Source organism: Schistocerca americana, chromosome 1, assembly GCF_021461395.2.
Source record: "Schistocerca americana isolate TAMUIC-IGC-003095 chromosome 1, iqSchAmer2.1, whole genome shotgun sequence".
Taxonomy (NCBI): domain Eukaryota; kingdom Metazoa; phylum Arthropoda; class Insecta; order Orthoptera; family Acrididae; genus Schistocerca; species Schistocerca americana.
The window spans coordinates 77,679,896-77,698,202 of record NC_060119.1 but is presented as its reverse complement, the minus strand read 5'-3'; the positions used below and the strand labels follow the sequence as shown (position 1 = coordinate 77,698,202).

Here is an 18,307-nt window from a genome sequence, read left to right as displayed (position 1 = left end):
CACCGTTGATGTATGTCAACGCCTGTCGTCAGCTAAGGGTTTTCATTTCATTGTAATTTCAGCCTAACGAGCTGTATGGTCACCGAGGAATCTGTTCTTTCGGACATGTCCGAAAGAACAGATACCATCTTAGTACATAATTTACAGTTGTCCTGACGTCTCATTTCACTCTCCACGGGTGACAATCCATAGATCATCTACCAATTACAACACTTTTAAATTTGAATAGGTAGACGACCATGTCGTATCGCGGAAGTTGATGTTGCATGGGGAAAGACCAGAGTAACTTCCCAAACTCAGGAAGACTGCTGTCATTTAAGAATCGAATAAAAAGACATTAATCTTCTATAACAAAGGCAGCTAGAGGCAAAGTATGAAAATCCTCTCAAGTTACAACACTCTTCCCTACTAACCAGATAATAATTGAGTAATGAACAGACATGTGCTGAATACTTTACGTTTCCTAGGCGAAACATGTATTGTCTTTACAAACAAACAAAAACGTCAAATCTTCGAATATGATGTACAAACATATATAAAGGAAATACCGTATAATAGCAAAAAGAATCAGATTAAATTGTTAGAGAAGACATTTTCTATGTTTATAGTTCCTTATAAAATAATTTCACCTCTTTTTTTGTTTCTCCAAACGCCTGTCTTTACCCAAGACAGTCTTCAAATAAAGTGACGATAACGTGAAATCCTTGGATATGATCTTGTCCACCCGTTGTTATATATATCGCTACAGCTGAGAGAGAAGTGTGGATTAACGTATATCAATGTAAAATTTCCCAAAGTACAATGGAAAAGACCGCAAAATGACGAGCTCTTTTCGACGCGTCAGTCACAGCTGAGGGCATCGGAAGAGCCCTTGAACGGGACAATGGCCCTATTGTGCCCGTAGCAAACTGTTACTTTTTATAGCTACAATGAAAATCCATTTCGCTGGATCGCTATTGTTCCATGGAAAGCAGAAGTTCATTGATGTAGGATATAACGTAGCACGTGTTAACTCGACCACAGAGCTACATTCTTCCCATTGGAGTATTATCTGTATGAAACTGAAATACGTTGACCGAAATGAATACTTCGTACAGGTCTCGCGATCGCAATATCACAGAAGGTGCAAAATAGTCGACTCCCATTTTTATAGAAATTACTTTTTCGTTCTTTCAGTACCTTCCACGAAATCATATTTACCCACGGATAAAGCAACCCGGCCCATTTCAAATCATTGTCTCTGTGGAATCCGTTATTACCAGTATTTCCAGGGGGGATTCCAGGCTATAATTTGATCGGTTAGGCACAATTTCAGAGTTCTATATTTTTCGAAGTATTACGTGTACAGCTATGATTGATGCATGAATTGAACGGTAAGCTGACTGAGTCTGCATTGTGCCCGCCGGTTGGCGTTACGAGTGCACTGCCTTGACAAAATAGTGACAAAGGAAGAAAAGAGTTCATCTGTTATAACAGTCCTGTGTGCATTCACAAGGATTTACGGAAAACAACCGCCATGTAAACAGAGCATTAGTCTCGATGGTTTAGGCATAATGTTTGTCTTTGTAAACAGAAAATTACCGGTCGACCAAGGGGAGACGGCGAGGGAAAATTCTAGTGCGCAGTCCAAAAAAATTAGCTGTCCGCACATCCACAAACTTAGAATATCGCAGCAATTCTATACAAGATTTTGCGACGGCAGTTACATTTTAAACCGCAGTGTCTGCAAAAATTGCAACAACTATAACCGCAAGATTATGCCCGGTGCCTTCAGTTTTTGCACCACAATAAAGAAAGCACTTTAGGATGAACTTTTCACTTCCTGCCTGATATTCAGCAACGAACTAACCTTCCATTTATGGGGAGACGTTAATCGCCTGAATGTGATAGTGTTTGACAATGAAAACCCTCATGAAATTGTATCGCGTGTGGGTGATTCGTCGAAGATTAACGTTTTCTGTGCAGTGTCGCAGACAAAGCCATAGGGACTGTTTTCAAAATGGTTCAAATGGCTCAAAGCACTATGGGATTCATCATCTGAGGTCATCAGTCCCGTAGACTTATTTACGTGCCCCCAGTGCCAAGAACCCAGGAATAGGCAGGTTGGCAGAGGAGCTTCTGTGAAGTTTGGAAGATAGGAGACGAGGTACTGGCGGAATTAAAGCTGTGAGGACGTGGCGTGAGTCGTGCTTGGGTAGCTCAGATGGTATAGCACTTGCCCGCGAAAGGGAAAGGTCCCGAGTTCGAGTCTCGGTGTGGCGCGCAGTTTTAATCTGCCAGGAAGCTTCATATCAGCGCACACTCCGCTTTAGAGTGAAAATTTCATTCTAGAGCCCTGGAATAGTTTAGAGAACGTATCAATGCTGCTTTGATGACCATAGTCTACACATTGCCACAATGGTATGGAACGAACTTGATTGCTACTTGCATGTGTGTCGAACACCGAGGGGCTCCTATAGAAGGTCCCTAGAGTGCAAAATGCAAACTTGGTGAATGTACGGTTCCGTTAATGCATCGATGATCAATCCTGTTTGTACATGTAATAATCTGGAAATATAGTGTTTTGAAAACGAATAAACTGTTTATCGTAGGACTGTATTTCGTTATTGTAATGCTGGAGAATACTTAAAATTCTTAATACCAATGTGATTTTCCCCTTCATTTGCCTCTTAAGTTTCACTACTAGTAACTGTTCCAGTGTACACGAATAATGTCTACGTTCAGGCACATTAAAGATATTTTGCCAATACATAAGTTGTAGTAATACACCTGTTTCTTCGCATTTGCAACTTGTTTAGGGCTCAAATATAGACAATCTGAATTCGATGTTCAAAAGACTCGATTCCGTTGAAGAAAGCTATCGATGGAGTGTTTCAGGCTGCTTACATGTTCAGTATCAAAAAACGGTTGCTCCTGTTTACATCAGATCTGTAACAATAAAGTGTACAGAAGCGGGTGCAGTAGTGGGTGACCGTGGCCGAAACGTCGGATTCAGCCAGTGATAGCTATTTCGCAATACGGCGCTGCACCATGACCAGATGATGTTTTTTGGGATTTATAGTAGACTGCAGTTCATTCTAGATGATCGCTACATCATGGGTCATTGTGTGGAAGTGAAAGGGTAGCATTGTCTCTGAGTGTATGAGTCACTGCACTGTTACGTTACACGTAGCGCGGCATGCTTAGAACTTCGAAGCGACTGCGCACGCGAAACAAAAAATAAATAAATAAATAAATAAATAAACAGTCCTGTTATCAGTCAGTTTCGTAAAGAGTTAACCAGTCTAATAGAAGCAAAATGAAATTGTGGACTTCATTTATTCTGGTTATATATCAGTATTAATAACTGATCTAACGAGTCTTAGCATGTGGCAGCGTCATGTGATATATGACGCACCGACACGCAGCCTCCTGTTGAAATCGTTTAAAGAAAAGTAAACTCATATGGAATGAACGTCTGAGAGACCATGAATGGCACGTTCAGACCCCCAATTGAAAGGGCTTTGCCTCTCCTTCGTGCCTGCAGTCACTTTTCCTTTGCGAAATATGTGAACCGTGTGCGTAAGTGCATCTGTTAAATGTTGTTGTTGTTAAAACTCCGCTGCAGATTGAAAATCTCATTCTGGAAACATCCCCCAGGCTGTGGCTAAGCCATGTCTCCGCAATATCCTTTCTTTCAGGAGTGCTAGTTCTGCAAGGTTCGAAGGAGAGCTTCTGTAAAGTTTGGAAGGTAGGAGACGAGATACTGTCAGAAGTAAAGCTGTGAGTACCGGGCGTGAGTCGTGCTTCGGTAGCTCAGTTGGTAGAGCGCTTGCCCGCGAAAGGCAAAGGTCCCGAGTTCGAGTCTCGGTCGGGCACACAGTTTTAATATGCCAGGAAGTTTCATATCAGCGCACACTCCACTGCAGAGTGAAAATCTCATTCTTGTTGCTGTTGTTGTTGTGGTCTTCAGTCCTGAGCCGGCCGGGGTGGCCAAGCGGTTAAAGGCGCTACAGTCTGGAACCGCGCAACCGCTACGGTAGCAGGTTTGAATCCTGCTTCGGGCATGGATGTGTGTGATGTCCTTAGGTTAGTTAGGTTTACGTAGTTCTAAGTTCTAGGGGACTGATGACCTTAGAAGTTAAGTCCCATAGTGCTCAGAGCCATTTGAACCATTTTTTTCGGTCCAGAGATTGGTTTGATGCAAGCTCTTCATGCTACTCTATCCTGTGGAAGCTTCTTCATATCCCAGTACCTACTGCAACATACATCCTTCTGAATCTGTTTAGTGTATTCATCTCTTGGTCTCCCTCTACGATTTTTACCCTCCACGCTGCCCTCCAATACTAAATTGGTGATCCCTTGATGCCTCAGATGTAGGTGACCGTAATGGTTGCGCGTGTGTAGTGTGATGTCATGTTCGTGTTGGAGATAGATAGAGAAGGGAGAGACTGAAACTAGAAGCCGGCGCATTGCTTACTCCTCTTGAAAAACACCAACGGCGAAGCCTGGATTTAAGTCCCCACCCGAAGGATGGATCGCCATATACAGTGTCGTATGTCCTCACTTGATGAGACACTGCGGAGAGGTTTGGAATTTTATCCAGAACGTTGGCGCGAAGACTGGTGATCAGAAACCTTACGTCGAAACATCTCTCTCCCCTGCCGGCGAAAGAGTGGCAGTGAAAATTTCGTCCACCATCTGGCCGGCCGAAGTGGCCGCGCGGTTCTGGCGCTGCAGTCTGGAACCGCGAGACCGCTACGGTCGCAGGTTCGAATCCTGCCTCGGGCATGGATGTGTGTGATGTCCTTAGGTTAGTTAGGTTTAACTAGTTCTAAGTTCTAGGCGACTGATGACCTCAGAAGTTGAGTCGCATAGTGCTCAGAGCCATTTGAACCATTTTTTGAACCTTAAATGTGTTGTTGAAATCGATTGTTGCTGTTGTTGTGGTCTTCAGTCCGAAGACTGGTTTAATGAAGCCCTCCACGCTGCTCCTTCCTATGCAACCGTCTCAGTGTCCGAATAACTACTGCAAACTACACATATATGAACCTACTTGCTGTATACACCTCTTCTCCTCCGTGTACAATTTTTACCGTCACACTTCACTCCGATACAAAATTGACGATTGCTTGGTATCTCCGAAAGTATCCTATTAACCTCTCCCATGTTTTGTACCACAGATTTCATTCGTTCCCAATTCTGTTCGACTCATTAGTTACCTGATATGTCCATCCAAGCTTCAGCATTCTTCTTTAGCACAACATTTCAAGAGGTTCTATTCTCTTCTTGTATGAACTGCTCATCGTCCACGTTTCATTACCTTACGAGCCTGTACTTCAGACAAATATCTTCATGAAAGATATTAACTGGAATAAGCTGTTGCGTCACTCTTACTTTTCAGGAGTATGAAAAAATCAGTAGACAGAAACCTCGAGGAAGATCGGTTTGGGTATTGGGGAAAAATATTAACAGGAGAGGCATGTTGATCCTACGTCGTATATTAGAACATGGGGTGCAAAAGGGAAACCTACGTTTGTAACATCTGTAGTTGTAGGAGAGTAAGTTTTTGACAATGTCGAATAAAACACACGCTCTTGGAATTCTAGAACGAGTAAGGCTATAAGACATGTAGCGTAAGGCTACTTACAATTCGTACAGAAGCTCGACTGCAGTTGTAAGAGTACGACATAAAAGAGAAATGGTAGTTGAGAAAGGAGCGGAACATGGCTACAGTCTGTCCTTGATATTGTTCTATCTATACAATGAGCAAGCAGTAAAGGAAAACAAAGCGAAATTTGGGAACGAAATTAACGTGACTTTATAAAAAATTATTATTGGGGCATTTTTTTGAACAAATTAATTACAATTAATATACATTATTAAATATGCGCAAGGCTGCTTCTTTACCTTCTACAACAATGCTCATCCTCCAGAATCCTGACCAGAGTCGCTAGGAGAGCACACAGCCGACGCATGCCGACTCCCGCAGACTACTGTATCCGACTGACTACTACTGCAGACACGCGCAGACTAGCGCAGACTGACTTCTACTGTCGACTCGCGCAGACTAGCGCAGGCTCGCGACAAACAACAACTAACAATAAACTACTCTCTGGTCAGAGACTCTGTCATGCCTCGCCCATCGCCGGCGAAACATACGCCTTACAACATCACATGCGTACTACGGGGTCCAAGTGACTGACTCTGCTCTACTAGGACTGAAATGCACTCAAAGCTTGCTGGATCCGATTTACAACAAGGTCATGCACCCCCCTGACCACCGCCCTTCCATCTGGAGTGCATGCGTGTCGCCAGCGGTCTCGGCGTGTTACCGCACTGGGCGGACCTGGCTCCTCATGAGTTCCCAACTGAACTGGCACACTCACACAATCCGGAAAAACAACGACATCGCCCCAAAGATAGGGCAACAGTTACTACATTTCGATAACCACCGCTGCTGACACTAGCGAACAGGCAACGCTTGCGAAACCGAGTGGCGCCAGTCAGTGCGAGGACAAGACAAACAACCGCAACCATGCCAATTTAACGATACGTCTGGCTTGCAACAGTGGGTGGAAATCTACAAACAACACCAACAGCGAGCCGCAGCACGGGTCACAAGTCTTTGCACTAAAGATAACAACAACAACATAATAAGAAATGTGAAGTGATGCCGTTCATGAATTGTAAAGTTCTAATGTTGTGAACATCAAATTATTTCGACAGTTCATGTCGAGACATTTTCATGAACAGATACAGACTGAATACTTCATACTTGAGACTTGCATCTCTGTAAGCAATATCTGTTACGGCTGGATCCTGAACTGCCAAGGTTAATCAAGCAGTGCCAGTATTCATAGTTTCTTAATGTGGTAGGTGGTTACGTGTAGGCAAACTAAGTTTTTTTACGAAATTTACGCTGTAGGAGGTTTATAAAGTTAATTGGGTTTATAATAATTATCACTGAGAGTATCGACATGACAGTTGGAATACAGAGCCAAAGCTGTCATTTTACTGAGCAGCGTAAGTAGGCTGAGTTGAGATTTTACAAATGTAGGTGCACATATAAACTTTAATTTCAAGATAAATTTCAGAAGTAGCATTGGAACTTTTTACAGTTGGATGTATAATGAGAAACGCATATACCCAACATACTCACCTCGCCCTACTGTTTATTTGAAATAGACCCCTCTGATAACGTAGAATCCCAAATCCGAAACTCCTGTGGATATACTTCGTACTACAGAGTAGTGATTTACCAACAGAAGGAGGTTCTTACTCATTGGTTTGAAGATGACCACAGTAGTGGTCGAAACCGGTCACCGTAAATAATAAATAAATTGGATCAAGACTATTTTTGTAGTAAATATTTGTAACACATTGATCACTGTTCACTCCCACAATGTATTCAAAAGTAATATACTTCGTTGGTTATTCTGGGTTCCTTAATGTACTAAACGTGATTTTGACTTTTTAAGTAACATAAGAATCTTAGAGTAATGCTTGTTTACTATCATTCTGTGTTTAAACAGCAACGCTGGTACAATGCTTCGAAATATCTTGCTGCGCGGCGTGCCGCTCTAGATCAAAACTATACGTGGTCGTTATGAAAACATGAGCATCTGTAGCTGTTAAAACGTTTCCTTGTTGCATCCGTCGTTATCGTATACAGACTCTCCCGACAACTGCTAATACGGGTGAATACTTCATCTTTAGCATTTAATTTAGAACTCTGTTGTCAAAACGTGCGAGTGCTGGCCACCGCTCGCCTGCTTATTACAGATGTTCACGTAAATGCAGAGGGTATCCAAGCCAGGAGGTTGATCTATTGTATCCGACTGCGATCAGCATCTTGTGTAATGTCCTCAATACACTGCAAGCATCATCCGTATTCTGTACAGCGCCGGCCGAAGTGGCCGTGCGGTTCTATGCGCTATAGTCTGGAGCCGAGCGACCGCTACGGTGGCAGGTTCGAATCCTGCCTCGGGCATGGATGTGTGTGTTGTCCTTAGGTTAGTTATGTTTAATTAGTTCTAAGTTCTAGGCGACTGATGACCTCAGAAGTTAAATCGCATAGTGCTCAGAACCATTCAGTACAGTGTTATGTAGTTGTGAATGCATTATGACGGAGCTATGTGAACTGGAACGTGTCAGTTTGTTGATGCTCTTACGGTGTGTGCTTCCGCAATCAAGATAGCCGAAGTGTTTGGGGTTTCAAGGCGCACCGAATCGAAGAATTTTACGGCGTACCTCCACTAAGTCACAATGCGGACGAGAGTGTGCACTGGGTGATCGTGAATGACGGTCACTGACGAGGATTTTAACGAACAATAACGAGGCGACAGGTGCAGGCCACTGCAGAAATGACTGTCTCACTCGCGAACCATGTCAGCACCAAATCAGCACGATGGTCCACCCACAAACCGGGAATTTCAGTACGATTGGCATTCCAAAATCAGTGATCAGAGAAGCAAGTGCCCGTAACGAGAAAATGTAGTGCCGAATCCGTAAAATCTGGACTATGGTCCGATGGAAGAACGTCATTTGATCGGCTGCGACTTATTTCACACTGCTTGCAGCTACTCGCCTAGTCAGCCATACCGTGGTGTCCCATGGGCTCCTTGGTTACTGTGCACGGTCTCATTACTACCAAGCATTACGCGACAGTTCTGGCTGATCAGACCCATCTCTTGGAACAACGTTTGATCCAAGACGACATTGCCCATGGTCACATCGTACAGGACTGGTTCTATTAGCACGACGATGAATCGTCGAAACCTCACTGGCCGCCACAGTCGCCAGATGCCAGTATTACCGAGTCTTTGTGGTCTGCTTTGGAGAGAAGCGTGCGTGATTACTATCTACCTCCATCATCGTTGTCAGAACGTTTCACTATTTTGCGAGAAAAGTGGTATAAGGTTGTCTTGAAACCCAGAAGGGCCTGTATTTATCCATGCCTAGGCGACTGGATGTTTTGAATGGCAGTGCTTTTCCTACACCATATTAGACATGGTAATGCTTTGTGTTTGTGGTGTTCAATATTTTTGTCCATCCCCTGTGTGTATCGTCGCTCTTATTATTTGGCTACTGTGCACAATGCAAACACCATCACATTGCGCATTCTACATCTACATCTATACTCTGTAATTCACATTTAAGTGCCTCGCAGAGGGATCATCGAACCACATTCACAATTCTCTATGATTCCAATCTCGTATTGCGGGCGGAAAGAGTAAACACCTATATCTTTCTGTACGAGCTCTGATTTCCCGTATTTTATCGTGGTGATTGTTCCGCCCTATGTAGGTCGGTGTTAACAAAATATTTTCGCATTCGGAGGAGAAAGTTGGTGACTGAAATTTCGTGAGAAGATACCGTCGCAACGAAAAACGCCTTTCTTATAATGATTTCCAGCCCAAATCCTGTATCATTTCTGTGACACTCTCTCCCATATTTCGCGATAATACAAAACGTGCTGCATTTCTTTGAACTTTTTCGATGTACTCCGTCAGTCCTACCTGGTAAGAATCCCACACCGCGCAGCAGTATTCTAAAAGAGGACGGACAGTCGTAGTGTAGACAGTCTCCTTAGTAGGTCTGTTACATTTTCTAAGTGTCCTGCCAATAAAACGCAGCCATTGTTTAGCCTTCCCCACAACATTTTCTATGCGTTCTTTCCAATTTAAGTTGTTGATAATTGTAATACCTAGGTATTTAGTTGAATTTACGGCTTTTGAATTAGACTGATTTATCGTGTACCCGAAGTTTAACGAGTTCCTTTTACCACTCATGTTAATGACCTCACACTTTTCGTTATTTAGGATCAACTGCCACTTTTCGCACCATTCAAATATTTTTTCTAAGTTGTTTTGCAGTTTGTTTTGATCTTCCGATGACCTTATTAGGCGATAAACGACAGCGACATCTGTAAACAACCGAAAACGGCTGCTCAGATTGTCTCCCAAATCGTTTATAAAGATAAGGAACAGAATAACACTATCTTGGGGAACGCCTGAAATCACCTCTGTTTTTCTTGATGACTTTCCGTCAATTGCTACGAACTGTGACCTCTTCGACAGGAAATCGCAGATCCAGTGACATGACTGAGACGATATTCCATAAGCACGCAATTTTACTACGAGCCGCTTGTGTGGTACATCAGCTTAACGTGCACTTGGTTGGTAAGGCTCGCCTAAGCATGGGAGAAACTGTATCAAATAGAGTTCACAAATGTAAGTTGATTTCGCAGGTTCCAAACTTTTTTTTCAGTTTAAAAAGCCAACAGGAAATCTTGCTGTAATATAACCCTTAAAAACAAGAGCTCAGAAATATAACACGAGAATCTGAAGCTTATGAGGGACTTAAATTGAAATAACTGGTAGGAAGACTGAAAGAAGAAGAAAAAGAAAAGTTCTCCTGCGGTCAGCTCGCATTTTCAAATGAACATGAGAAAAACATAATGAACTCCGCATTCTAGATGTACGAATGGTTGAATGAGTTAGATTCGAGCTGCTGAGAATACGGACTCCAGTGCGATTCTGTAAAAGGGACACTTATATCTTCAAACTCCTCTTTCGGCGAGAACAATAGACAAGAAGTGAAAGATAACAGAGATACTGAGGGCAAGGCTGCTAGATTTTGTCTGACATGGCATGAAAATACCCATTTTACAGCTGCAACGTTGATACCAAGTTTGAACGCTCTTTTGCTATTGGTGGATTTAGTGTAAGTAGTGTCTGGTTGGAGAGATGGTACGAATTTTCTCATGCTCCAAGGGAAAATAAGGTGTGGTGTACTTGTTGACATCCATGTTGAATAGTTAGTTGTCACAGCTCAAGTGGGCACCTAAGGACTGAGGCACTCCTACGGCCGCGCGCTGAGGTTGTGTACCAGGAAGCCGCCACTTCAGAATCCGGCAAGTGGGCTGTCCCGACTTATCCCTGAGAGCCTTCCAAGTATGCCACCAAACTCTCCAGGAAAGCTTTTCAGCCGCAACTGGACAATAAACACGGACTATACCAGAATTCCCTTCCGTACCTGAGAACCTACAACCTCCTCCTAAATTAGTACTTTCCGTTTTTTACTCACACAATAAATGTAATTTGCTGATACAGAGACGTGAAGTTGTATGTACCAGTCACGTTACACTGCCTAAGTTCCCCCATTCAGCTAAGGCTCCTGTTTTTAATCTAGTAACTTGCTACAATTTACAAACCAGCTCCGATGAAATAGGTTTGGGACAGATCGTGAGAGTGCAGCCGATCTTGGAATTATGAAAATAGCGGAGAGTTGAGTAGAATTATATTACAATACGATGAATGTTCCGTTGAGCGATTGCATGAATATAGTGCAAATACTGTAATACTTAATTGGCGCCCTCCTATGGTCATAGCAAAAATGGGGATATAATGCGATATTATTCACATATTATGGAATACACTAACAAGTGAGTCGTAAACGAGTTACGAAAATCAACATGAATATATCATCAAACTCACTACGATTTCAAAAAAAGCGAGGTGTTCCAACACTTGGCCACTCATCTGGCTTTCCTTGCTTTAATGTTTTATCTGTATCTCTTCAGTTGAAGAGAAGAAAATCGCTATCTTCGTTTGCTCTGTATCAAGAACAGCTGTCCTAGCTACGATGTATTATTGCCTAATATCGCTGCCTACTATGCGCCGAAACTGTAACAGACGTTACAGATGCGCCAAATTTACGAGCCGCGCGGAGAGGCCGCGCAGTTCGAGGCGCCATGTCACGGATTGCGCGGCCTCTCCCACCGGAGGTTCGCATCCTCCCTCGGATATGGGTGTACGTGTTGTTCTTAGCATAAGTTAGTTTAAGTAATGTGTAAGTCTAGGGACCGATGACCTCAGCAGTTTGTTCCCTTAGCAATTCAGACACATTGGAACATTTAAATATTTACGAGGAACCTCTCATTGTTTGCAACCCCGAAGAGTTCTTAGCCACAATATTTTGCCTGGCCTAGAAGTAGGTATGATAAGCCTATGTTAAACCTAGAGTCAAGAGTAGCTCGTGTCCATGTCCATGACTATCCAATAGCTACTTCGTCGCTGAGTTTGGGTCAAATGTTTGAGAGGAGCAAAATCATGGCTGCTTAGAAACTGTGCAACGGATTATCGTCCGAATTTTTATAGTCAAACAAAGAATGGGATACGCAGAAATGAGATATCAAATTGATATGTGTAGGGTCTGCTTTTGCAAAAAGAGAGTGTAATTGCTTGAAAGCAGTCAGGGTAATTAAGAGTAAGTAAGAGAACAGAGGGAATTTTTTCCCAAGAAGATTGGAAAATAGATGAATGACTGTTAGTTTTGCAAAAAAGTATTCAGTGGTTTGAAAGTAATCAGCGTAGATAAGAAAAACTTAATTCCCGATCCGAGGAAATATTGAAATGTTTCGGACAGCTACTGATAGCTGAGTAAAGGAAAAGTCAAGAAATATCAAATCACAGCAATAAATCGAAACTTTCTCTAGATATACAAACTCTCAATAATTATAGGATTTCGATTGACCTTTTAAAATACAATTCGTACTTTCCGAATAAGGTTTAAAAATAATAAAAAAATTTGAAACAAAAATTGTTAAATATTTGATTCTCCATTGAATGCTTGTCGAAATCAACTCCAGCAAACGAGATGCTGACTGAGAGTTTAAATTTCAATATTTAACTTAGAATTTTAGAATTTTAAGAAGTAGTAGATGGTATTTGTCTGAAGAAATTTTACTATACGGTGTCGGTAACGTATGGGCATCTCAGCAGCGGTACATATCATTGATGGACTCTGCTAATGACTTTCTAATCTATTTTACTTCTTGTTTTTAGACATATGATTTCACAAAACGTTTAATATCCTTTGGTTCAATTTGTTCAGTAAGTCATTTGGTACACATCTAATACGGGAGCAATAAAAATACTGTCGGTGGACGTAGGGAAGTATATTCACATTCTGGTGATTCTGGCATTATAGAGCATAGTATGGGACACGTTTGAAAGCTCATTCGAGCTTTGTAACCACGCCAGAAATAGCGCGGAGAAGACGAATTGGTGTAGAAGCAGGTTTCAGACAGTCCGGCTTGGATCAACGTGCTCCATCTAAAGTACTGTCGAGTCAGTGTGAGGTCTGAGCGAGGGCGGAGAGGCGTGACAGAGAGATGTTCTAGCGAAACCCGCGGTTGGCGAACGGAACGGTGGGCGGCCGTAGATTTATGCACTGCGAAGGGGTATCGATCTGGGATGGATGCAGGGCACAACAAGTGGCCGTGCTGCACTGTGGTGGAGGGGGGAGCTAGCGGCGTCTCTCCCTCTGACCCATTGTGTTACGGGCGACCAACTGAAACTCCCGGAGGTCCGCCACTCCATCAGACAAGTCGCAAGGACCACACAGGCAGCCCACACTCCTGCTTTCACGGCGCCGTGGAGCCGCTGGCTCACTGTGCTATCCAGTGAGCGTGTGAAATCTGTTCCTAATGAAATTCGCGCCTGTACAAAAAATCTATGAAACTTGCGCCCATATTTTCTGGAAACTCCCTGCTCGCCAAGTGATGGCTTACAACCACCGCGTCAGTTCCCGTAGCGGTAAACACTCCGTATGCTCTTAATTAGGTGTTGTGTTGGCCTGTTGAAGCCTCGTCAAAGCCGCCATCCAAATGGCCAGTGACGTTAAGATGTTAGGAAGGAGCCATGTACAACTTACGACACTATTATACACGCTTAACCCTGGCCAGTCAGCTTATATAACAACACAACTTACGTAAATTGCACGTTACATAAACTGATACAATGGTACAGACGATACACTATTTTACATTTACTGTATTATTTTATATTTGTTGCTTTATCTAGTAGAATAATGACGATTTTCAAATTGCTTGTCTGTAACTTGGTTTTTGAGTTTCCCCTTGTAGTTCTTGGATGCAGGGTAACAACAAAAGATTCTGTGACTGCGTCCAACAAACAATAAAATAAATGATGATCGCACCGACTTCAAAAATTTTTGTGTTTGCATCCTCGTTTGAACATCTCCAATGGTGTATGAAATTTTCACTCTGCAGCGGAATGAGCGCTGATATGAAACTTCCTAGCAGATTAAAACTGCGTGCCGGACCGAGACTCGAACTCGGGACCTTTGCCTGTCGCGGGCAAGTGGTAGAGCACTTGTCCGTGAAAGGCAAAGGTCCCGAGTTCGGGTCTCAGTCCGGCACACAGTTTTAATCTGCCAGGAAGTCTCATCTCAAATGCTATTTATCACCACACCACATAAGACTCCTCGGTTCTTCTAGTTGTCAAGCAAGTCGGGAAGCAGTGGATTATTGCACTTTTCCTCGACTTTTACTGTCCAGAATTTGCACTGCGCAGATATTGCACTGTGAGCGGTTTACAGCACACCGTATCTATCGACTTATTTGTTGACAGCTCCTAGGTTCGTCATGAAACGTATCAATAATAAGAGGTCATCCACGGGACCTTAATCGGAATGTTTAAATCGGTATACATCAGTATTAGGCCAACGGTTAATGGAGGAACTTTGCTGTGTATTGTGGCCGCACCTCGAGCCCAGGGAAAAAAAGTATCTCCTTGACTAATTATCCCACGTGAAACATGAGTGTATTGTGCTGCAATATGCGGGAGCTGGAAAGCATGCGTACCTATGCGCTCAGAGACAGGCGGTTAGGGAATGTTGGAAGCAAATTAACGGCAAGGACGATAAAGATCACTACAAAGCCTCAACCTTAGTTCCTTATCAAACACCACAAATCAAGGACTGATGGTGCGCAATAATGTTCATGTTGTCCACAGCTGTCATGGAGACTTAGTTTGCTACCACAGGTCCTGTGGAAGTCGACGGAAATATTTTCCACGGCGCTGAAAAATCTGCATTTGAAATACCAGAAATATTATATATATACTTGAATGTTTCTGGTAACTTAACTGCAGATTTTTCAGCGCCGTCGAAAATATTACCGTCGACTTTCACAGGACCTGTAGTAGCAAACTAAGTCTCCATGAAAGCTGTGGACAACAGATTTTTCAGAGGTCATTAACTTTAGGACTCTGAGTCTCAGAGTGAACAAAAAAAAAACGTCCTTAATATTCTCCCATAACTCTTTTCCTACTCCTTCTCCTATAACTGCTTTCACTTACTGAATTAACCGTTCAATATCCTCTGGTACTTTCCCTGTTTGTCACTCAGCGGAAAAACTGTCCTCTTAAGAAGCTCTCAACTCTGACGTTTTTGGATTCGGCTATTTCTAGCGTTACAGTGTTATAAAATACAGCTGAGAACTGCGAGCCACGTGAGTGCTTGATTCGGGATACTTGCCAGCTGCGGGTCGCAGAGTGACGACTACTGATCTACATTACACCGTGCTTTGTTTTTAGAATTGGTCGCGTATTCTACTTTTCAGACGATACTTGGAGCTCTATTTTTTTCTGCTGTGTCTTTAAGACTTTCTAATTTTTTTTGTGCGGTGTGAACGACTTGACATAGAAATACCAGGCCGCCTGCAGGAGTTACAAATCTCTCGTAATAGAAGTTCTTCCTTATTTGATTGGCTCCTCAATTTCTCTCTGGTTTCGTTTCTGAAATTCCTGGATACCTTTTCTTAACTACAGCTGTCTCATTCATCCTGTAATTTCAACATATTCGTAATATCTGTCCTGAATTTTACCTTATATTTTGTACCCGTAACTGTATCGCTGAAAATAGCAATGGTTTTGGAGTCCACATCTCGTTCTTCTAAAATCAGAAAGGGAGACTTATGGTCCACAGAGTCATAAGCATTTATAACATGTACGAAAGTACCAACTACTTTCTAACTGAAATTTTTTTATGCCTGTTAATTAGAATCACAAGTTATATTTGTTTTGGACACGATCTATTTGGTCTGCAACCTTCTTGTTATTCGCCAGTTTTCGGTTCAAGCCGCATTTGAGCTGAGCGCAGGATACACTGGGAAAGAATTTTGTATGGAACAAGAAGACGAGTAATCCGTCAAAAATAATTACCATCTGTTCCGCCTCCATTTTGTGTAGTGGACGTGTAAAGCAGTTTTCCAGTTAACTAGAAATTTCCCAGTCTTCAAAATGTTTACCTTCTTTAGTGTGATTTCTTTTAACATTTTTGGCCGCGTAATTGCAGGAGTTCTGCAGCTACTTTGTCTCCGCCACTTGCTTTGTTTATTTTTAACATTTAAATTCCCTTGCAGTTTTGCAGTTCATTTGGTGCTTCTCAGTCTGTCGTGGTGTTCATTGGAATTTCTGTTGGAAAAATTTCCATGAATTCACGGAAATGTAGTAGTTTTTATGAAGTTCCTTGCAATTTTCTTGGGTGCTATGTGCCAACTGTTCATTTCCCTTCTTAAATCGAGATTCGTTGCAGCTTCTAATTTAGTTTTGTTTCTAAGGTTTTGTAAAAAGTCCTACCGCTGTTTCTGTGGGAGTATTCTTCATTTTCGTGGAGATGACCTTTTCTAATACTGTCTTTCTGTCCGTCTGATTAAGTTTTCAGCTTATTTTTCATACCAGAAACAGTGGTTTTTTTTTCATTTTTTACTGTTTCATGTTTGGAATGCTTTGTCTGGAGATTATGAAACGTAGCACATTATTTTGACTCACTTTCATTCCACTTTAAGATCAAAATCGAGATATAAGACGCTCTCTTAAGGGGCCAGTTAATTCGGTAATTAATTGTGCTGGCCTTGTAGGTGCATATCTTAAACAGAACCTTAAATATGGTTGCGAAACAGCAGCTGTGTGAATATGAACAGGTGAAAAGTCAGTCAACCAAATGCAAATTAAGTCTTATTAGCCTCTGACCTAGGTTTCGAAATTTGCAAAAATGTCTTCTTCACTGCTTGTGGAGAATATATTTTTATCGATATCGAAACCTTGGTCAAGGGCTAATAAACCTTTATTTGCAACTCCTTGGCAGAGTTTTCAACCTCTTCATATGTAAAACGTTTTTGAGAATGGTTTATAAATGGATTTGGTTGACAGATGAAGGCATTTTGCTGTGCATAATATCGCTTGTTGGGAAGAGCCGTGGGATGAACAGATGTATTTTGCGTCACCAGGGAGAGAAAAGATTTTATGATCTTTTGTGATTGTACCGTAGCAGCGCTCCTGCGGCCAGGTACTGGAACACCTTCAGTCGCACATTGTAAAAGCAACTGGGTGCTCGCTGGACGGAGAGGTGCGAACAGGCGTTGCGTCTGGCACAGTACGAGGTTTGCGTTAGCATGGCGACTTTTGGGCGGCCAGTACAGTGCTAAGCTATTCTTTTGTGTTGGACGGATTTTGTCATATGGGACTGGGAAACCGGCTGAGCGTCGCCGGAGAAATTTTGATTTCTGAACACAGGGCGAACAATCCTGTGACAAAGCGGCGATGCCACGTCTCGTCCCCTTCCCTGGGTGACTGCGCACGAGAAGAAACTCTGCTAAAAGAGAAGTGAATGCAGGTTACAGTGTTCTGGGGAGCTCTGAGACGTCCGCCGTGTGAAAGGTCGGCTAGCTTATTTTTAGGATAGCGTCGGCTCTTGCTAGCGTCCCTCTGAAATAAAGCAGATGGGTTGTCCTGCGATTGTGTAAGCGTTATGCCATGTTAAAAGCGATCGATGGGTGTGATCGATGCAGAGAAGCGAAACAACGCTCGTATTGGTGTTCTAACATATTTTTGTGACTGCTCCACGTAGAGCAACGTGGGAATATTACGGAGCGAACGTAGAGGATACACTTCGCCTGTGAGCGGCGTGCAGTGAAGACACTATGATCATGGGAGCCGGAGAATAAGGACTTCTCCCGTCGGCGTCGTAGAGAAAGGAGATTTGGGCCAGCAGAGCCGTGGAATAAACACACCGTCTACAAGCGTCTACTTGGGCAGGTTCCAGGATAGGCAGCTGTCCGTTCGACGTTACTTGTGAGACAACGTACTGCAATATTCTCGACGCTCAGGCTGAAAAATTCACACAAGAGTTTATTCACGAGTAAAGTTGAACCGTTTTTAACATAAGAGCCGTTGTACGTGAGGTTTAGACGCCATATACCGGTGAGTTTGCAGCACTTTCACTATTTTTTATTTATTTGTTAGGTGCCGCTATCCGTTCACTTCATCCAGGGGAAAGTCGTCGAAATCCTTCCTCGACTTCGTAAATCCTAATTAATTTTAGTCGCTGTATGCTGTGTAAGTTTATCAATCAATGTACATATGACTAGCAAACATATATTTAATCATCTTGTGGTGTTGCAGTTCTTCTTCTTAGATCCTATAAACTTGCATTTCATTGGGAAAAAACTTTTTAT

At 42.6% G+C, this 18,307-nt stretch overlaps 1 non-coding gene across 1 annotated transcript; it reads left to right on the top strand.

Annotated features, from left to right (window-relative positions):
* Positions 1-3,783: 3,783 nt before the first annotated feature.
* Positions 3,784-3,858, top strand: Trnas-cga. The gene has a single exon. It is a non-coding gene; the product is annotated as a tRNA-Ser (tRNA).
* Positions 3,859-18,307: the final 14,449 nt, after the last annotated feature.